Here is a 23342-nt window from a genome sequence, read left to right as displayed (position 1 = left end):
AGGGAGAAAATAAAATGGAAACATCTTCATATATTCAAACATGAGGAGGTTTAGCACCCACAGATCTTCTAAGAACTTTTATGAATGTACTCCAGCCAAGTGAAAAACGAACCCAGAAAAACAGAGGCAGGCATAAGAAAGTTATAAGCAAAGGATAAAATAAATTCATTTTTAATAAGCATATACTTAAAAGGACTGTTTGCCATAGAAAAATTAGAAATAACATTCTGGATGATGTGAACAAAGCAGCATGAGAAGTAAAGGTTCTTGTTTTGCTCTAGAAAGTAGTATAGATTGATTTTACTCTAAAAAATACAAGTTCATGTACATGTAATAAAAGCTCAATGGTAAAAAAAATTAACCAATGAAACAATAGAAATGGAGTGTCAATTTAAACCAATAGAATGAAAAATAGAACAAAAATCACTTACTAATTCTATATAAAACCATATAAGATTGTATAGAAGGGAAATAAATGTGCGTGTGTTTATATCTATGTATAAACTATGTAAATCTGTATTTATAGCTGGCATTTGTCTTTGTGAGTGTGTCTGGTGTAAATCTATGGGTGTATATCTGACAAGTATCTGGTTTCAAATATTAATACATTCTATTTTTCTTCACAAAAATAGGATTGTACTGTCCTGATTTGCCTTTTCTCTATAGCATGACATAAATGTTATAGTCAGCTTGTAACTGTCAGCAACCCTGAGGTGCAGAAAGTGTCATCATCCTGAGACCACAGTTCATGATGAATAGTTCTGGAAAAAAAATAATGGAACTGGGAAAGCTGCCTCATTATCCCAAGGGACAATGTTGTAGATGAGTTGCTAACATCCGGCACAAATCTAGAGCTGAAGTACCATTAGTTCCGGCCCCTCTGAGGGAAGCAGGGGTCCTGTGAAAGAAGAAAGCAGCTCAAATTCCCAAATCTTGATCAGTCCAGTGGTTCAGGGCACTCCCTCCAGAGGCTGACTGCCTGAGTTTAAGAACCAGCTCTATCACTTCCTAGCTGTTTGACATTGGGCAGTTCTCTTAATCTGTCTGTACCACTGTTTCCTTATCTGTGAAATGGTGATAATAATAGGGCTTCACTAACAGGGGTGCGATGAGAGTTAAATGAGCTCAAATATGTAAGGTCGGCGCGCCATGTGGGACCCTCCTCCGGTGGCCGGGGAGCAGCCGGGGATCGAACCGGCGCTGCAGAGGCTGCGGGCAGCTTCGCAACCCAGCGCTCAACCGCTGCGCCACCGGGGAGGCCCTTAGCTTGCATTTTTTATAACCTAGTCAAAAAAGGAAGAGAGGAATGGAAAGAAGCACAACTAAATCATGAAAGCAAAGCTACTATCACTGTCCTTATAAAACACATTTAGTTGTGGATATTTCCCAGAGACTAGATTTTGATGGGAAGAATGAAGATACAAATGAGAGACGTGGTGACAGAAAGAGGGGGACACCCTGAGGGGGACACAGATCTCTGTTAACACTGAGGGGAGCACAAGAAGTTGCTGCAGGAAAGTGGAAAAGAACCTTCTTAATCTCACTTCTTCACAGGCCAGAAGCCTCGGTATCACCTAGGAACTGGGTAGACATGCAGCATCAGTACCACCCTAGTTAACAAGGTCCCCCGTTCACTCTCATGAACACTAAAGTGTGACCTACACACAACAGGCCTATAGTAAATGGCTGATTATAGAGTAGTCTAAACAGATGAGGAAAAAATCATGCTAGCTTTGCTTTTTTTCAGTGATCCTGCATTTATTCTGCATCCACAGCATGTGTAGAATTGTTTAAGGCTGAAGTTCTTTACAGTACTAAGCCCCATTTGTAAATGATAATCACCCTAGTACTATTAAAAATAACTGTTCAAGACAAGGATGTCCACTCTCACCACTGCTTTTCAATATAATACTGGAAGTCCTAGCCAGAGCAATAAGACAAGAGAAAGACATCCAAGGAATCCAAATAGGAAAAGAAGAAGTCAAACTATCACTATTTGCAGATGATATGATAATATACATAGAGAACCCCAAAATCTCCACAGAAAAACTAATTCAACTCATCAATCAATTCAGTAAAGTGGCAGGATACAAAATCAACACGCAAAAGTCAGTAGCCTTCCTATACACAAACAATAAATCTGAAGAAGAAGAAATCAAAAAAACCATCCCTTTTATTATCGAAACAAAAAAAATCAAATACTTGGGAATAAATCTAATAAAAGAGGTAAAGGACCTATACAAAGAAAACTATAAAACACTGTTAAAAGAAATAGAAGAAGACACAAAGAAATGGAAAGACATCCCCTGCTCATGGATTGGAAGAATAAACATTATTAAAATGGCCATCCTACCAAAAGCAATATACAGATTCAATGCTATTCCAATCAAAATCTCAATGGCATTCTTCAAAGAAATAGAACAATTTTTGATGAAATTCATATGGAATCACCAAAACCCCCAAATAGCCAAAGCTCTACTGAAAAAAAAAGAAGGAAATGGAGGCATCACACTCCCAGACTTCAAACTATACTACAAAGCCATAATCATCAAAACTGCATGGTATTGGAACAAGAACAGACATACAGACCAATGGAATCGAATAGAAAATCCAGAAATAAACCCACAGATTTATGGTCAACTAATCTTTGACAAAGGAGCAAAGACTATGCATTGGAGCAAAGAAAGTTTGTTCAATAAATGGTGCTGGGAAAACTGGGTCGCTACATGCAAAAGAATGAAGCTTGACCACTACCTCACACCATACACAAAAATCAACTCAAAATGGATTAAAGAACTAGACATAAGACCTGAAACCATAAAATACTTAGAAGGAAATATAGGCAAAACACTACAGGATTTACACATCAAAGACATCTTTACAGACACATCACCCAAAGCAGTGATAGTGAAGACAAAGATAAACAGCTGGGACTACATCAAATTAAAGAGCTTCTGCACAGCAAAAGAGACAATAACAAAAACAAAGAGAAACCCCACCAACTGGGAGAACATTTTTGCACCCAACACTAATGATAAAGGACTGATCACAAAAATCTGCAAAGAGCTGATGAGACTCAGCAACAACAAAGAAAATAATCCAGTCAAAAAATGGGCAGAAGAGCTAAAAAGAAACTTCTCTGAAGAGGAAATGCAAATGGCCAACAGACATATGAAAAAATGTTCAACATCACTTGTAATCAGGGAAATGCAAATCAAAACTACCATGAGATACCATCTCACACCAGTGAGAATGGCACATATTAAAAAAAACTAGCAACAACAAATGTTGGCGAGGGTGTGGAGAAAAAGGAACTCTTCTGCACTGTTGGTGGGAGTGCAAACTGGTCCAACCACTATGGAGAGCTGTGTGGAGATTTCTGGACCTACTAAACATAGAGCTTCCATATGATCCAGCAATTCCACTCCTAGGTATTTACCCAAAGGACACAGAAACATCAATTCCAAAGAGCACCTGCACCCCTATGTTTATAGCAGCACTGTTTACAATAGCTAAGCTTTGGAAACAACCCAAATGCCCAAAAATAGATGACTGGATCAAGAAGATGTGATACATATATACCATGGAATATTACTCAGCATTCAAAAAAGATAAACACATGCAATTTGCAGCAACATGGATGGCGCTGGAAGGGATCATGCTCAGCGAAATAAGCCAAAAAGAAAAAGAAAAATACCGGATGGTCTCACTCATAGCAGGAATCTAGAAAACTTAAATAAGGGACCAGGACAATGAATATAAGAAAGTGAAAATCAAAATCAACAGAAAACTATGAACCAGAGACAGTTTTTGGGGGGTGGGGGGCGGGAGGGGAAGGATTGGGGTCAGAATGGGGCATTTGCAATTGTATGGGGGAATATAAAAATAAAATTTATTATTTAAAAAAAAAATAACTGTTCAGGTCCCATCCCCAGAGATTCTGATCCTATTGGTCAGGGCAGGACCTAGTCTAACACCATAGCAGCTGGCTTTCTTTTGCGAGACACTCTGTACCAATTAGTAAGACTCCTAGTGAGGATCTTTATGATCCATTGAGCCCACCCTGATGAAGACAAAGGCAGTGAAGACATCAGGAGTCAGAGCCATTTGAGAGGGAATATTTATCACTAACTTGCATTGTCGTTTCTACAGCAGATGCCCCAGACTATATGAACCCACACATGGTTAGTGTGGGTGGAGGGAAGGAGGCTGATTAGTCTGTGAGGGGTTTTATATTTGTTGACCTTTCTCTAAATAGATTAACCTGTGGTCTGAGTCATGACCCCTTTGGGGATGTTTCCTCTTTCTCTCCTCCTACCCTCTATCCCAACACACATACACGCAAGGGTCAAAAATTGTCACATATGCCTGAATAGCCTCAACTTCCAGTGAGTGTCCTTTCTTTGGCTTTCTTCAACTCAGGGAAGGTAAGCAGAGCAAAGCTGTCAACCAACCTTGAAGTTGTGCCTTAGTTGGCTGTCCAAGCACCAACCGCCCACGTGTGGATTTTTGTCAATTCCTTTCCAGTTGGGTATTACTGACTTCTGGAGCACTCCAGCAGTAAGGTTGTACCCTTAAGCTTAATTGGTCCAGTTATATTCCTTAGCATCCACCACCAGAGCATTTAATAAAGTACATCAGGTTCCCTGCTTCTTTCTTTCCCTAACCTGTTTTAATTAAAATTATGCCATTGCAAGATAAGAACAACGGGGAAGTGAAATTTGTATGGTGGCCTGTCGGTGCATTGTTTTCTTGTTAAAAACTTAACAAAAAGCTCAAATGTCTTCACGGTAATTCAGAATTCATCAAATCAATTGAGACATCTTAATCCCCTTTCCTTTATCTGCATGGATCTCATTGGGGAAAAGAGAAACAGGAAAATGAATGATGAGCGAAGAATCAAAGCTAACTCCAAGCTAAGAAGAAGTAAATTAATACATGAAAGGCACAACTTGCAATGAAGGAACATGTGTAGGTGAAATTAGCTCTGATTCCCAAAAGCTTTGATCAGTTTGAGCATTCAAAAACTTCTAAGGGCATGAAATGCCTGCGCCAAGGTGGCATCATGGAAGAGAGAAGTGATTCAACTCCAGGCTGCCTGTCAGAGATGCTCCAGTCTCTCTCAACTTGTGATACTTCTATGGATTTTTCGCCTGAGAGAAGGCTGTCACGTTTGGAAAGAGACAGCTATCGCCTCCTCCCTTTGATGCTTGTAGAACTTGGCCATTAAAATCTGCCTTGGGCTAAATCTCAGCAAGCAAGTTTCCAGTCCAGGAACAGCTTTGACAAAATTTTAATAAAATTAGAACCAGACAGGCTGTTAGAGAAAAGTTTGTCTATATCTCTAGATAGACATGTGAGGATGACCAAAGATTGAGGAACTCTACATAACAATAACTTGGCATGTTGTACACAACTACTATATCTTGACCCATGAGTCATATAGGAGTTTGCAAGTTTTTCTCAGGGATTGTTAAGGTGTTTTTAAAAATGCTGTATTTGGGAGAATTTTGAAAACTTAAGTATTTTTCTGTTCCAGAAGCTAGAGAGTGTAAAAGCTTTAAGTCAAAAGATAATTCATTTTATTTTTTTAACCATATTACTTTTATTTTTTTCCTTCTTTTTAAAATTTTTTTAATTTTATGTATTTTTACATCATTTTTTATTTTTCAACAATGTATGCATTTTCATCTTGGTTATATTCCCCATACAATTCCCACCCCCTTATTTTGACCCTAATCTCTCTTCCCCTCCCGTAGCGTCTCTATTTTATAGTTGCTTGTTGATTTTGATTTTTACTTTATTATAATTAGTCTTTTACCTGGTCCCTTATTTAGGTTTTCTAGATTCCTGCTATGAGTGAGACCATCCAGTATTTTTCTTTTTCTTTCTGGCTCATTTTGGTGAGCATGATCCCTTCCAGCTCCATCCATGTTGCTGCAAATTGCATGAGTTTATCTTTTTTGATTGCTGAGTAATAGTCCATTGTGTATATGTACCACATCTTCTTAATCCAGTCATCTATTTTGGGGCATTTGAGTTGTTTCCATAGCTTAGCTATTGTAAATAGTGTGGCTATAAACACAGGGGTGCAGGTGCCCCTTTGAATTAATGATTCTGTGTCCTCTGGATAAATACCTAGTAGTTGAATTGCTGGATCATATGGAAGCTCCATTTCTAGCAGGTTGAGGAATCTCCACACAGCTTTCCATAGTGGTTGGACCAGTTTGCAAGATAATTCATTTTTAAGTGAAGCTGTTGGTTAGATTTTATTTTAAACTAGTAGAATGACTACATTGTTAGAAAAAACCAGAAATGTTTTTGTTTAAAAATTAATTGAGGATTAAAGACTTGTTTATAAGACCAAAAACCATAAAATACATTGAAGAAAAGATAGGCAAAACACTCTGTGACAATGGCTTCAGCAGTGTCTCTGGGGACTCAACTACAATGGCAAGGAAAACAAAAGTAGAAATTAATAAACAGGATTACATCAATCTAAAAAGCCACTGCACAGAAAAAAAAATCTATCATTACAACAAAAAGATATCCTGTCAAAAGGGATAAAATATTTTCATATCATACATGTAACTAGGAGTTAATATCCAAGTTTTCAAAGAACTCATACAATTAAAAAAAAAATCCAGTTAAAAGGCACAGATCTAAGTATGCACGTTTCCAAAGAACATACACAGATTGCAAACAGTGACGTGAAAAAATGCTCATCATCACTTATTATCAATGAAATGCAAGTCAAAATCATGAGAGACCACCTCACATCCATGAGATGGCTCCTATCAAAAAAATCAGAGTCAACAAGTGTTGGCAGGGTTTGGAGAAATAGGAACCCTCGTCTACTGTTGGTGGGAATGTAGACTAGTTCAGCTCCATAGAAAACAGTATGCAGGTTTCTCAAAATATGAAAAATAGATCTACATTTGATCCAGCAATTTCACTTTCAGGTATTTACCTCAATAAAATAAAAATATGGGCCTCCCTGGTGGCACAGCAGGTTGAGCACAGCGCTATGAAGCTGTCTGCAGCCTCTGCAGCGCCGGTTCGATTCCCAGCTGGCCTGGGAGATGCCCACTTGGCGTGACAGACCTCTCCTGTCTTGCCTGCTGCTCCCCTCAGCAGTGTATTTCAGTCCTACTGCCTGCTCTGCTCCCTGCTCTATCTTGGGTGAATCCTCTCACCCTCCCATGCCTCTGGACTGTACCCCTGTGTTTGTATAAATAATAAATAAATCTTTTTTTAAAATAAAAAATAAAATAAAATAATACTTATTTGAAGAGTTTTATTATACATCCTTATATTTATTTTGACATTATTTACAACAGCCAAGTTTTGAAACAACCTAAGTGCCTGATGACAGATGAGAGTATCAAGAATATGTGGTATATATACTCAATGGAATACCACTTGGCTATAAGATGAAATCTTGCCATTTGCAACAGCGTGGATGGAATAAGCAAGGACTATGTCATATGACATGTCAGAAGGAAAAAGACAAGTGCCAGATGATTTCTTTCACATGCAGAATATAAGGAAACAAGACAGAGGAACAGACAAAACCAACCAAAACAAACCCCTTGGAATCTGACTGTAGAATTGAGGTTATCAAAGGAGAAGGGTGGAGGGTGGGGAACAAAGGGTAAAGAAGGCCCAATGGCCAATGATAAATGATTGTTGATACATTGGTACTAGATGTGATTTGGTAACACATTTTAATAGGTTTGCACATGTACCCCCTAAAACATACAGCACTGTAAATCAATGTTACCTCAAAAATACATTAAAAAAATAAAAACTTAATTTTATAATATTTAGCCTTTCTATAAGATACTTGTACTTTAAGCAAGATTGACTTACTTTTGAATATAGGCAGCACATATTCCTCTATGCCTATTGTAAGAGACATAGAAGTAGTTACTCTTCATTTAAAGAGAGACAAAAAAAGATGAGAAGGAAAAATAAAAGATCAGAGATTCAAAATATTTAATCAGTCCACTCACTTCCTTTTGTCATTCCCACTCCACATGCTGAAAACACATGGGAATACTGTAAGTCAAAAACTGTAGCTACTTATAGTGATAGAATCTTCTCCTTACTTTTGAGTTCTGTCCTATAGTGTGTCACTTTGGGTTTTGTTGGTAACATCATGTTATTAACACCTTACAGAACAGCATTGGAAGCTTCTTCTCTAATAACAACCTTGTCTAAAAAGTTATTAAATAGGGCCTCCCTGGGGGCATAGGGGTTAAGTCTCAACACTGTCACTGTGATGGCCTGAATTCGATCCCCAACCAGAGAGCTAACCCACATATGGTGTAAGCAGACCTCTCCTGTCTCACCCACTGCTCCCCTTAACAGTGTATTTCAGTCAGCCTGCCTGTTCTGCTCCCACTCTGTCTCTGGTGAATCCTCTGACTCCAAAACTCTGGCCTACACCCTAGTTCTTCTACACTAAATAAAGTCTTTAAAAATAAATAAAAATACCTTGTTTGTGTTCTAATCTCCTTGGACCACTTGTTCATTTCATGAAGGTCAAAGAAAGATCATGTTCTAAGAATGTTATGCAAATTATCTAAAATTAGTGTGAGACTATTTTCATCCTGCCCACCTCTACTCTACTGATGCTAAAAAAAAACAAATCAGAAACCATAAGCAATCTTACTCTCATTGATGCCTGCAGTCTAGTACCAACGAAGAGAATAAATTAGTTAAATCCTCATCTTTTCATAACTAGAAACATTCAACTATCATTTGATACTTTTGGGATTCAAATAAAAAGCATAACAAAACCAACTCTATTGTCTTGGTTTATCTATGTTTTCTTGCTGTACTTCCTGACTGACTTTGTGCATTCTTCCTGATGTCATAGATACAGAGTATGTACTTAAGCTCTGATATACATTGCAATGTCAGAGTTGTAAATAGAAGTGAAATGCTTCCAGGAATGAAAAGCTCTCCTAAATGTTCATTCTCACTTTCTAGGTCAACTTTTCTCCTTAGAAATGTATAATAACTCTTAAAAAATTTATTTTTAGTGCTTCCTGGTTTTTGTCTCTAGGAGATCCTTTTGCTTCAATGCAGTAATTATTCTGAGCCAGGATCAGGAAAATCCTCTTTGTGACCTTTTTGGGAATGCACCATTTCTTGGGTGTATTCTCAGGGCTTATGCTTCTTATCCTGCCTTGCCATAAAGTAATAGTTTTTTCCATTTTATTTTGAACCAAGAACCCTCAAGACCTCATGTGCCCATTAGTCTCTGCCTAGAACTAGGTCAGATGACTTCCCACATGGTCAAACAAGGAGAAAACAAAACAGAACAAAACAAAACTCACTGAGCCCTATGACAGGATGAAGAAGAGGGATGTTCTGCTTTCACAGTGGCTTGAACTAGGTTATGTTCCCACGATGCAGTAAGAATCCCTTCTATATCAGGCACATGTTCAAAAGGGCTCTGGTAGGTGGTTTATTGCTACCAATGTGCTAGCTTACAGCCTGCTGTGGATAAATACAATCCCTGATCTCAGCTTGCCATCTAGCCTGTTTGAAGAATAGGCTACAGACACATAAAATGCCTAGAAAATTACTGGCAAACAGATACTACAATATGTGTGAGAACAAGTTAATAAAATGCCAAAAATCTATTTTTCAACCCCCTCCTAGTTCGCAATGGTTTACCATCAGTGATGTACCATAAGCACAGCATGTCTATTAATGGCCCTTTTTTCGATTGTAATTAACAAATCTGGTCATCACTAATTTCTCATTAATCTCCTAGTCAATGAGATCTGTTACAGATTAATTGAATGATTTTTTTTTTAAGAAACAGGATGAAACCCCAAAAGACATTATGAGCTATCAACATACTGTGTGTTTTATTTTGACCTGGAGATGACTGCCATGACTCAATACATCTATTATTAGAATCTAAATATATTTTAAGAGTGATTTATTGGTCTAACTGAGCTAACTGAGCAAAATTCACAAATCAAAAAAGTCATGTGGCCATGACATCCCATGAGGTGGTGAAATGTTGACCACAAAGATCCATGAAGAAAACTGTGATGTTCACTTGCACAACAAAAACAAACTTTTTGAAGCACTTACACACTGCGAAGACTAAAGTGTACAAAGACAAATGAAAACAAATGGATAAGAAATATAAAAAGCAACAAATCAATAAAAACACTGATAATTATTATTAGCAAAAGAATCTGAAAAGTGTTATAGGAGCACTCAGAGAAAGAAAAGTCTTTTTGAAGGAATCCAGAAAAACACTACAGAAAAAATAAGTTGGTTTTTTTTAAAGATTTATTTATTTTTATACAAGAACTGGGGTAGAGGCCAGATGCGCGGGAGGGTGAGAGGATTCACCAGAGACAGAGCAGGGAACAGAACAGGCAGACTGAAGAAATACACTGCTGGGGGAGCAGCGGGCGAGACAGGAGAAGTCTGCGCGCCATGTGGGATTCTCACTGGTCGGCGGGGATTGAACCCGCGCTGCAAAGGCCGTGGACAGCTTAAAAGTGTGGCGCTCAACCGCCTGTGCCACCAGGGGAGGACCCAGAAAAAATAAGTTTTGAAAATGGACCTGAAGGGTGAAAGGGGTTATGAGCAATAAGTAGCAGTCAGACCATATACATATAAACAACTATATTTACTATTTTTAACAAAATTAAATTTAGAAGTAAGGAAATACATTCCTAAGTAAGTGGCTTCATATATCTGGAAGGGCCTGAGGCAAGAAGCATGAAGGGGTGAGGTCAGTGAAAGATAGTTGCAGGATTGTGAAGGGCCTTATATAACCCACTAAAGAGCAGGGAAGGGAAATACTAAATGCTTTTACTCAGGAAAACAATGTTATTTTAGTAAAGGAAAATTAGAAGGAGATATATGAGGTGGTAAAAAGGCTAATAATTACAATAAGTAGGGAAAGAAGCAATGAGAACCCAAACAATTTGTTATGTTTTTTTAATTGCATTACTTTTTACTGAGGTAGTATTGCTTTATAATACTGTATATAATTCATAAATATAGGTTCACAACTCTTCAGATGTATGTTGCCACATTACACCCACCTCCAAAATACCCTTAATTCTCCACCACAGTCTATTGGGCCTTCTCCTCGATTTATTCACCACTCTCCACCCTCATCCTATGGTAGCCTCAATTCTACAATCAGATTTCTAGGGTTTGTTTTGGTTTGAATTTTTCTGTTTTTTGTTTGTTTCCTTGTTTCTTTGTATTCTACATATGAGTGAAATAATCAGTTATTTGTCTTTCTCCTTCTATTTCGCTTAGCATAATCCCCTCTAATTCCTTCCATGTTTTGTTGCAAATGGCAAGATTTCATCTTTTTTTATAGCTGAGTAATATTCCATTGAGTACATATTCATATATCTATATCACATCTTAATCCATTCATGAGTCTTTGGCACTTAGGTTGTTTCCACAACTTGGCTATTGTAAATAGTGCTGCCATGAACATAGGAATGTATAATATATCATTTCAAATTAGTGTTTTTACATTCTTCCGATAGATATCTAGGAGTTGAATATTTGTTTTCCACCTGGTTCAGAGAAACGTGAAGGTGCTATCCAAGTATACATAAAATATAAAATGTCACAAAATAAATGTGGAACAGAAGAGACATGCTTGAAAGATTATCTTACATGGGACAATTAATTGGGCTGCTCACTGATTAGATATGAAAAATAAGGGAGAGAGAAAGGAGAGTTGAAGTTGCCTTCAGATTTCCTTGCTTAAGCACTGGGATGAGTGGCAGTGATAGAAAACACAAAATACAAATGAACAGACAGGATATCTGGAAAAGATGATTAAGTTGTAATCTTTGCAGTAAGGTGTTCTGGAAGCAGTTAAAGACAGCAATCTGAAAATCTAGTGAGACTATAAAACTATACTGACCTCTTGGAAGCAAGTAGAGACGCAGTACCCTTTGAATTTATCTTGGGGAAACCCTAAAATAAAAGAAGAGAGTAGAGTTGGGAATAGGGGGAGAAGACTGAGGGAAGCATACAGAAGAAAAATGAGAGTTATATGACAAGGAGCTAAGAAAAGGATCAAGGAAATAATTCAGAAGTTGAGAACTTCTACTAGGAAAAAGTAGTATTGCAAAATCCCATGGAGGAATTGAACCTCTCCTAGAAAGGTTTCAAGAGAGATAAGAACCAAAATGGATGCAAGATTATGTAATTTTAGTTATGACAGTTTCAGTGGAAGTTATCCAGGGAAACATCACAACCCACAGGATCATCAACTTTAGTGGCCTGATACATGAGTCGAAGGCAAAGAGTGAGGAAAGCCTGGGTGAACTGCTCAGCCAAGAAATCTCACAGCCAACTGAGGAGTGGGAATAAGGTTGACAGATGTGTCACAATAAGGTTACTCACAAATAAATATGAAATCCCCTCTTAAACTCAACAGTCTAACATTTCTATCTTTACAAGAAAGTAAGCTTTATGAGTAGGGAAAGTTCATTTACAAATAACAGAAAGTCAAACCAATGGGCTGGCTTCAAGGAAGAGGAATTTGCTTGCCACACATGACAAGAATTCCAGAAGTAGAAGTTGAGGGTCAGGGAAGTGACTCAATGATGACACTGGGGGCCCAGATTCTTACTGTCTCTCTGTTCTGCCACCCCTACTTTTTAGGCATATTTGGTGCTTCATACTTGTCACTCACAGGAAAGGATTGCTGTATCTTGAAGCTCCCCATCTGCTGCACAGAAAGGAAATGAAAAGTAGGAAGGGGGCATCCGTGGTGGTGCAAAGGGTTGAGTCTCAGCACTATGAGGCTATCACCAGCCACTGCAACGTGGGTTTGATCCCCAGCCAGGGAGGTGACCCACGTGGCGCAGCAGACCTCTCCTGTCTCACCCCTGCTGCTCCCCTCAGCAGTGTATTTCAGTCAGTGTGACTGTTCTGCTCCTCACTCTGTCTCTGGTGAATCCTCTCATACTCCACCCCTCCTCCCGCCCCTCTGGCCAGCACCCCAGCTCTTATATGCATAAATAAATATTTTTTCAAAAAAAAGAAAAGTAGGAAGGACAAAGGGTATAAGGGGAATGACTACCAAGTCCATTTCTCAGGAATGGAAAAACTTTCTCAGAAACCTAATTCAATTACTTCTGCTTATATTTCACTGCCTGGAATGATGTTACATAGCCACGATTAGCTAGAAGGTGACTGGGCAAAAGGGAGTAATGGATAAAAGTTAATTCTACTCTCCCCATCACTAGTATGAGTGCCTGCCACTCTAGTGAATGATGTCAAAAGTAAATGAACTACCAAAATTAAAATAAAAAATATAAAGTCTTCCTGAAATAAAAAAGGATAATGATGATTCTAGGCTTCTTCCAGCTACTTCCTTGATGAAGAAAGCTTCCAGAGACCAAAATGAGGAGAGTTTGGTTTTGAAAATCATTTTCATTGTCTTGCGCCTGGCAGATAGAAGTCACGTATCCCAGGCCCGTTTGTGATGTTTTCTGCCCCTACAAGATTTCCTTTTGATATTCACTTAAGTTTGACCCAACACATTAGTGTGATAGGATTTATCCCAGATCCTATAGTTTTCTAGGAATATCTTTAAAACTTTAGGGTCTGGGCATATCTTACACAGGTTCCTATATGACATAAAGGGTGAAATATTCTTTGAGGCTCCTTCTGGCTCCCCCAGGTTTCCTAGCTGGCCTGTCAGTCCCCCAACTACTTATCCAGTAGAAATTATAGGAATTACTGGAGAGAGCAGTCAGATCCACCTCATTCCCATCAGGTGTGGACAAGTCAAAACTGCTTTGGCAACTCTCCCCCTGGAAAAATAAAAGCACTAGAGAAGAGCGAGCAAGCCAAAGGGATGGACATTTGTAGAAGCTCTGGCATTTTATCCTTCCCCCACAGCGCAGTGGAATGGGAACTAGTAATTCCTGGACATTTCTTTCCTGAATTTTCATGGTTTTCACGGTGTAGGGGCTGGGTGGTAGGATCTGCCAACCTCCCTGGCACAGCAGCAGAGTGAGTGAGAATTGGCAAAAATCACCCTTGCATTTTCCACAGAGCCACAGTGAGTTCTTAAGGTTCCACAGGGAGTTCTTAAGGTTCCCATTGACCTAAGCCAGGCTGAGTCTGTGAGAAACAGAAAAATTGAAGGCACTTAAGTATTCATTACAGAAGGCATCTAGGGCAGGAAATTAGTTGTACAGGTGATGAAGGAGCCAAGGGTGAAGCAGTGTGTGAAGAGATAACCCAGAGATTAGCAAAGTAGGAATGAATACTTGCTCTACGATGGAGAGAAAAAGGATGGATGTGGTGCTCTTAGGATGCTGGGGCCACAGACCATGGAACACCCACTGAGCAGAGCTGGAGCCACAGAGGCCACCAGAGCTGCCAGCCATGACACCTGTAATTCCAGTCTCCTGCCAACCTCCTGTTACTGAATCTGGACAAAATCCAACTGACCTGGGAGCTTGGGCAACATAGCCTGTCAGCCCCTTGTGATAACAGAGGACAGCAGGGGAAGGGTGAGGAATGAGTCCAAGAATAAAATACCTGAGATTGGCACAGGATAGCAGAGCATCAGAAGCCAGGTATTCACATCCCCAGAGACTTCCACCATTGGGAAGAGGACATGGTGGGACCCCTAGAGACTGCTCCCCAAGGGTGAGGGAAAATAAGGAGTAATTCTCAATGGCACCCTGACACTTTCAGGTTAGAGTGGTCCAGCCAAGCAATTGAAGGCAATTCATGTGCCCTATGAGAAAGCACCAACAGGTACCATCCAGACAAAGAGGCAGGAGAACAGGCATCATCCGCACTTGAAAGCAGACCAGCAAGAAAACCATGGCTGCGCCCTGATGACTTCATCCCAATCGATCAATTTATTTTGTACCCTCATCCTTCAAGTACCCTTCCCATCATGTCTTTCCCTTCTCCTACTGCAACAGATGTACACAGGAAAGCCTAAAGTCCTGGAGCAGGGAAAGGAAAATCCCTAAGAAATAGACAAAATCCCCACAAATCCATGAAGTTCGTGGTAACTGGATGGTAGCTAATTATAGCAACAGCTGATTTGGATTGACTATTTATTTGAAATGAGGCTATTTATTTGAAATGAGGCTAATCCTCGGGATGTTCAGGATCTGACCTAATAGCACAGTATGGACAAAATTTAGTGTCCTCTCTTCCAAAAGAGAATGGGAATTTGTCAAATAAACAGAAGTGCTTTCATGAAGAAAACGAAGTATCACTTGCCCATAACCTTCTGGTGCAATACATAGATACTTTTACACCACACAGGAAGCACTGCTAGAAAAGGATTTTCATCACTGGCAGTGTGGACCGGTAAGGTTAGAGAGGAGTATATGCAAGTGATGGTTAGCACAACCCTCTATTCCTCTCTGATCATCCAAGAAGAGATCATGAAGGAAATGAATGTTTGGATTGTTTAGAATTAGGAATAATGAATCAGCAGACTTGGAGAATAGATAGCCTGAGCAAATAATGTTCCTTAAAGAAAGTTTCAAGACAGTAATGTAAGTGAGAGTGTGAAGGGGAGTTGGTCAGAAATGTATGCTTATTAAGAGCTCATCTCTCAACCACGGACTACCCTTCCCCACTCTGCTTTGTGATACTGGCACCGGGATCTGTCAAGCCATATCTCACCTTTGCCAGCTGGATCCTTTTAGATCGTACTCATGGGATTAGGAGAAGGAGACTGGAGGGGACAGAGGGAATAACTTGTTATTCCTGTTTTTTTACATCTCTTTCTAATTTTATGGCCTTTATCCTAACGTAGCCATTGGTTCCAATTTTCAGAGATTTTTCTACACACCCAGAGCTCCCTCAGAGGTGTCTGCCTCAGTGGCCTTAGTCTTAGCTTTATGTAACCCCTTCTCCAAGGTTCCTAATCAGCCCAACCTCTTTTCCTCAAGTTACATGTGTAGCCACCACTTAGGTGATACTTCAGAATTTCCTTTTCTGTATTTGGTGACCTCTAATACCTGCTAGGCTAATTCCTTATTAAATTCTCTCTATTTATAAAATTGTTTAAGTTCTGTTTTCTGATTGGGTACTAATACAGTAACTTAGAGAAAGAAGCAAACCAAAATTTTAGTTAAGATGAGAAAAGCGAAATGATAACTAAGGTACTCAAGTAATAACAAGGTATAACTAAGGAAAACACCAGGCTTCTATCCCAAATAAAAAGCTGTGACAATGATGGCTTCTGAGAATAAAAGTGAGATAAGACATAGTGTGCTCACCTTCAACTGATGCAAAACCTCTGTACAGCAAAGTTCAAAATATAAACATGATTCTATAGCAGGTTTACAATGGGAAGAGAGGGTCATTAATAGATGTGGATGTCAAACCTTCTTGCTATATAACCTTTATGCAGAAGCCAGACCACTGTGAAAACCTCAAGATGGACCGTGGAGCCTGCCTGATGGAATTCCTGCATCGTAAACACAGAGGGATGAGTGGAACTGCTCAAGGTCCTGGTTGCCATTAACACAGTCATCGATGCCAGATGGAACACTTAGGAACCCGTGCCAGTTATGGGAAATAGAAATATACTGGAAGAGACAATAGTGCAGCAGTGAGGCTGTTGCTTGCCGTAGAGGATGCTGAGCATCAAGAAGTGGTCCATTGGATCAAGCACCATGGAGACCAGAAAAAGGCACAGAGAAGAATTTCCGTGTGGGTTTAGGAGTGAGAGGTTCTCTGGTGATCTTAGTAAGTATGGTCTCCATGGAGCGGAGGTGGCAAAGGCTGGTGTGGACAGACTCCAGGAGTGAGTCAGGGCAGCTCGGTGATGCATCATTTCGTTAGTGCTGGGGAGCCGCTGCCAGGCAGGTGGAGAGCCATGTGGTGTCTGCTGCAGCCGACCTCCAGCCCTCCCTCATTGGCGTGATTGCTGTTTGTGCACAACCCACAGCATGAAGTAGCTCTAACAAGATGGTCAGGAAACCATATTCCCCTCCATTCAAAGGCTGTCTTCCAATAGGCTACAAAGCAGTTTTTCCCTCTACTTCCACTGGCTCAAATCCAGGTGATACTCCAGAAATTTAGTACTATTCTCCCTTTTCTACTCCAAAAATCTAAAAATGTGTCCTGACCTCCCAGAGGGAAGATTTTGCATCCCTGTTGCTCTCTCACAGAAGGGAAATGGATTTACTCAGTCATATGTAGCCTCATGGGAGTGAGATAGAGCATGGTGGCAATTGCCTGGTGCTCTGACTGAATAGGGTAGAACTTAAATCCCTGTAGTCTCAGAAACTCACTTCACCTCCCTCACCTCACCTACAGTTTCTTCACCAGGATTGTAAAGGAAATGACTATATCTCCCAGTAGGCTGTTATGGGAAATAATTACCAAGCTTCTAGTACCAAGGCTTGCACAAAATAGTTCTTTGGTCAAAAGAGTTCTTGTTAGTTGTTTTCAGGGGCATATTTAAAAATCATTATATTGCATAAGTCTATTTCCCAAAATTCCCTCAGAAAAGATGACTATTTAAACTCTGTTTCCGGTGCTCTGGGAAGACTGGCAAATAATTGAAAGATCTCTTCTTTCAGGACAAACCTGCTGATTACAGATTAGTTCATTCCTTCTCACACCTTCACAATACGGTTATGCCTGTGATGGCCTCTCCATGGATGTCTGGGTTTAAAAGAATCTAAGAATTTTTTTTAAGATTTATTTATACACACACTGGGGAACAGGCCAGCGGCACGGGAGGGTGAGAGAATTCACCAGAGACAGAGCGGGGAGTAGAACAGGCAGAAGGACCAAAATACACTGCTGAGGGGAGCAGTGGGCGAGACAGGAGAGGTATGCCATGCCATGTGGGAATCTCCCTAGCTGGCCGGGAATCGAACCAGCACCACAGGGGCTGCGGACAGTTTCACAGAGCTGCGCTCAACCCACTGCACAACCAGGGAGGCCCAAGAATCTAAGAATTTTAAGGGTTAGCTGGAAGAAGTAAATGCAACACCTCAGGGCAGAGACCCCACTCCCTCTGCCATCCATGGGGTCTTCATACTACACTCAGGTGCCCAGACTGTAAGAAGGCATAACAGACATTTGACCTTTTCCTCTTCCTTTCCTCCTACAAAGGTGCTGATATATGGGGGATTGTTTGTTTGCACACTTGTTTGTGGTGATCCATACTCTTTAATTCTCAGACTCACGGGGTTTAAGTTCTACCCTAACCTAGTGCTCAAATCAGTGGTATCCTGGGCTTCCTTGGTCAGAATGATTTGTTCAAGGATGGGCATAAGACCTAAATTGATTGAATATGGTAAATTTCAGGGATTTGGCAAGAAAGTTGGGGTCAAAACACTGCTTTCCTCTGATGGGTTTGGCCTTGCAATAGCATGAATCTGGAGCTTCTGGGGTGTGATATTGAAGGTGCTCAAGTTAGACCACACCTAGTTCTCAGAGTTGGTCTGCTCAAGACACCAATCTCTGGAATGCAGATTATTTTGAATTGAGAACAATAAAGGCCCTGGAGGCTAAGAAGAAGCTCTTGCCTTTCCCCTAAGTCCCTTTTCCCTGCTCATAATCCAAGAAGTAATCACTGCTTCCTCTAAGAGCTAAAGAATGTAGTTGGGGGGGAAGGGGGTGTCATCCAGGTCAAAGTGTGGCAGTTAACATGTCCTCCCTATGTGAGAAACACATCTTGCCCTTTAGAGTAAAGGCAAGGTCCTCTTCCTCTTGCCTCAATGTCCCAGACCCCATTACGTCATCCCTTGGTTCAGGATTTAAACCCCTGTCTCTCCAAATGGGACCTACATAAATCACTGTAGCCTTCCTGTGCTTAGGCCATTAAATTTATTTCCTTTGCTAACTGGTCTGATGCTGTTTTGATTACTCAACCAGCCCAAGAACCCAGAGGGGTGAGGGGAAATTTCCCCTACAACCTGATAATGTGGAACCTGGAAATGAATCCAGCACAGGAGTGAGCAGAGTCAAGAGGAAAAAACTTGAACTTCAAATCAAGTCAGAGCCAGATCAGCATCTTGAATTTTAAATGCCCAGAGACATAAATCCTCCATTGTGCTTAAGTTAGTCAAAGCCTGGATTTTTGTCACTGGTCAGTGACTGATATTAGAAGAAACTCAACATGAGATGCCACATCTATGAAGAGGGGAACCCTCTGCTCATTCCTGCTGACCAAATCCCCTTCCTTGATGAACTGGAATCCCCAACTTCCTGACGACACTAGGTGACTGTCCAAATGCTAATTCCCTTGGAGCATAAATGAGTCATAATTTGTACCAGAGCTGTTCTGTAACTACAGTACAATGAAAAAGTCAGAGTTTTTAATTGTTCTACTTCAATAATAGACCTTGGGCCTGTGGGCTAGAAGCTAAGAAGCTCAGCCAGCAATAGGCTCAAAATCTGATATTCTTGACTCTTTGTTATCTGCACTTCTGCCTCGGGGTCAACCAAGTAAATAGTTTCTGCCTGTAAAATGGTCTTTGGCAGATTCCCACTGCAAAACAGCATCAAACCAGCTCTCTTCTCCAGAAAGTAGTATATATCAGCTATTGTGTGAGAGAAGAGACCCAGGAAAATACCCTGGTCACAGCAAGATAGAGAAACCTTTATTCTTTCTTTTCCTCTTTCTTTTCCTTCCTTTCTTCCCCCCAGCCTCTCTCTATGTCTATCTTGTCCTTTCTCCTTCCTCCGTTTCTCTTACTTCTGAAGAGTTTGAAAACTTTCCTTAAGGAGTTCTGATAATGAATACACTTCTACTTACAGCTTCTACCATTGAGTTTTTCTTTTTAGTTGCAAGGTACAGATACTGATTCTAGATAACAAGCAAAAAAAGATTCTATTGAAAGGATATGAACTATAGTTTACAAAATTGAAGAATAAAACTAAAGAACTGGGCACAGAAAAAGTGAGAAACAGGACCTGTCTGGGATCCATAGAAGTATGAATGATCTTTTCAGGGTTCTGCAATAATCACTTTCCTTCTTTGCAATAATTGAGCTCAAGAGTCCAATTTCTGGGCAAGACAGTTCCATGGGTCTAGGTTGGCTCAGCTGTCTCAGGCTTGGGGTGCCTTGTTGGACAGCTCCACCAAGACTGCTCCCAACAGAGGAGAGGGAGCTTCCTAAGAGGTTGTCTAGAAAAAGAAAGAATGGTATCTGGGTGTACAAAAAGCAAAAACAAAACAAAAACAATAGATGCCATTTATAATACCTTTGATCTGGCTGTATCCTCTAACTGGAGTGCCCTTCCACATAGCAGAATCTGCTCAGACTTTGAATTCAACTTAGTTATTCTCCTCCAGGAAGTGTTCCCTTATGAAAACACTTTCCCTCACCATCTGCTCAATTGGGCACCTGACAGTCTCCAGGGTTCCCTTTTCTCACTACCCTTAAGATATTGGAGTATATTTATTTGAGTGTCTGACAGCCTTGAGGGACAAAATAATTTATTATTTGATCTTCTACCCTAGCACCTAACACACGGTAGGCACTCAACAGGTGTTTCTTGGATGAATGAGTGGAAGAAAAAATGGACTGGTGAGTGCATCTAATATTTCACAGAACGTGGATTACAGTGATTTTATGTTATAGTTAGATCTTTATAGAGAGAGAAGGAATGAATTATAATGTATTATTCCAGTAAGTATCATCTTCAAGGCAGTATCAATATACATTTCTTAAAGGGTTTATTGCAGCTTTTTGGACACAGAATATGAATACCTGTTTGCTTTCACTCTATAGCTCATGTTTCTCCTGTGGTCTGCTGCTGCTCCAGATACCTGTGAGGAGTGACGGTTATCACTAGCACTCCGAAACCAGGGAAGCAATGTGGAGATGTGCTACATCCGTAAGTACCACAGGTTCATTAGCATCTTAAGGACTGTTTTATGTTTTAGCCTACATACTACTTAATCCAAAGCAGACGCTACAAATGCACCAGGCAAAATAAAGGAAATCAGAATAATTAATCTCAAACAGCTGCTGACACCTAAATTTGCCTTCCCAGGTAAGGATTAATTCATCATCTATCAATCATACTTTCCCATTGACGGTCATGAAAAAATACCTACAAATCTATAAAAGAATTTTCCAGGGCCTCCCCGGTGGCACAGAAGTTGAGGGCTGGGTTGCGAAGCTGCACGCAGCCTCTGCAGCGCCGGTTCGATCCCCGGCTGCTCCCCGGCCACTGGAGGAGGGTCCCACATGGCACGCAGACCTCTCCTGCCGCCTGCTGCTCCCCTCAGCAGTGTACTTCGGTCCTTATGCCTGCTCTGCTCCCCGCTCTGGCTCTGGTGAATTCTCTTGCCATCCCGCTCTGCTGACTGTACCCAGTGCTTATATAAATAAATAAATCAATAAATCTTTAAAAAAAAAAAAAGAATTTTCCAGGTAGTCTTCACATAGATGCTTCTTAGTTAGGACGAGGCAGGTCAGTGGGACCTGGTTGGCTCCCAAGTGCTACACACTGGAGGATGTTGGGAAAACCAGTGACTGGTTGAGGATAAAGTAGACTCGTGAGCATGTAGTTGGATCCTCTTCTACCATTGGTCTGGTTGTTCCAAATGGAGCAAACAATCTTTTAACCTTATTTTCAATAAAGTAATTAATCCCTATCTCAACAGGGCTGGGAAGCACTGGGTGTGGTTTTTTAATCTCCTAGGTTAGGTCTCTTTTTTGTCTAGGCTGTGCCTTTGTGCAAACAGAAAAAGGTACCACCTTTTACACAGTCAGACTAGGAGAAAGATTCCTTCCCAAGCACCTGAATTAGCCAAAGGTGCTTTCTTGGATTGAATGCAGATGTGCAAAGGATGAAGGCCTGTGTCAGGGGCCTAGCTCAGGATACAGAGCATGGACTGCATTTGAGGTGCCTCTGTCCCTCTATTAGCACCTTTGTCAAGGAAAGGGACATGGCATCCCTACCTTAGATGAACCCAGTCTCCAACAAAGAGGAGAAAATGACAAACTATTGACTGCAAATCCAAGAGGTACAGTAGGGAAAAGATAGACACCCCACCCCACATTATTAAATTGGAAAGCTAATTGAAAAAGTCGTAAGAAATCCATCTCCCTTTTTCTCAAGAAAAGGAACCAGTTCTTTTCCATTTGCTTTTTATTTTGAAATACCAGCATCCTTCTCTTGTTCCAGATCTTAATGGGAATCTACCCAAAGGACACAAAAAGACTAATTCAAAAGGAAACCTGCACTCCTATGTTTATTGTAGCACTGTTCACAATAGCTAAGACAAGAAAATAACCTAAACGCCCCAAAACTGAAGAATGGATCAAAAAGTTGTGGTATGGGCCTCCCTGGGTGGCATGGTGTTTGAGCACGGGGCTGTGAAGATGCCCACAGCCTCTGCAGCATCAGTTTGATCCCCGGCCACCAGTGAGGGTCCCACATGGCACACAGACCTCTCCTGCCATGCCCACTGCTCCCCTCAGCAGTGTACGTCGTCAGTCTGCCTGTTCTGTTCCCTGCTCTGACTCTGGTGAATTCTCTCACCCTCCTGCTCTTCTGACTGTACCCAGTGCTTGTATAAATAAATAAATAAATCTTTAAAAAAAATAGTTGTGGTATATATACACATGGAAAACTATGCAGCAATCAAAAAGATAAACTCATTCCATTTGCAGCAATATAAATGGAGCTGGAAGGGATTACGCTAAGTGAAATAAGTCAGAAACAGAAATATAAATATCAGATGGTTTCACTTATATGTGGAATACAGAGAAACTGAAAAAAAGGTAAAGAAAAGGCAAAACTTGCAAGCTGACCATAAATCAGAGGCATACAGCAAGGGAAGGGTGGGGTGAAGGGTTAAAACAGGGGAGGGAAGATCACAAAGGACTATTATGATTGTTCATAGGTGATATGGTAGTGAGAGATATAGAGGAACTAAGAAATTTTTTAAATAAAATAAATACATAAAATAAAACCCCAAACATAAAAAATTATAAACATCTGTGTATATGCTACCAACCACTAGATTTAATAATACCATTTAATCATACTTTGTTCAACATTTAGTTGTCCCACACAAAAATCACTGCCATCCCCTTCTCTTCTTGTCCCCCTCTAAACTGCCCTCCATTTAATATTTTTGGTGCCCATGCTTCTTATTTATACTTTTATGATGTGTCTTTACATAAAAAAATACATGTGTTTTTAAACAATGTATGATTTGTATGTTTGTATACAATAAATACACAATATAAGGAGCATATGCATCATATACAGCACAACATATAATGAAATAAATGTTCCTGTAAACTTTGGTGTATTTTGAAAGTTCTTTTATCTAAGTGGTAACATAT

Source organism: Talpa europaea (assembly GCF_964194135.1).
Source record: "Talpa europaea genome assembly, chromosome: 10".
NCBI lineage: Eukaryota > Metazoa > Chordata > Mammalia > Eulipotyphla > Talpidae > Talpa > Talpa europaea.
The sequence above is the reverse complement of the archived record's forward strand: the minus strand, read 5'-3'. Positions refer to the sequence as shown.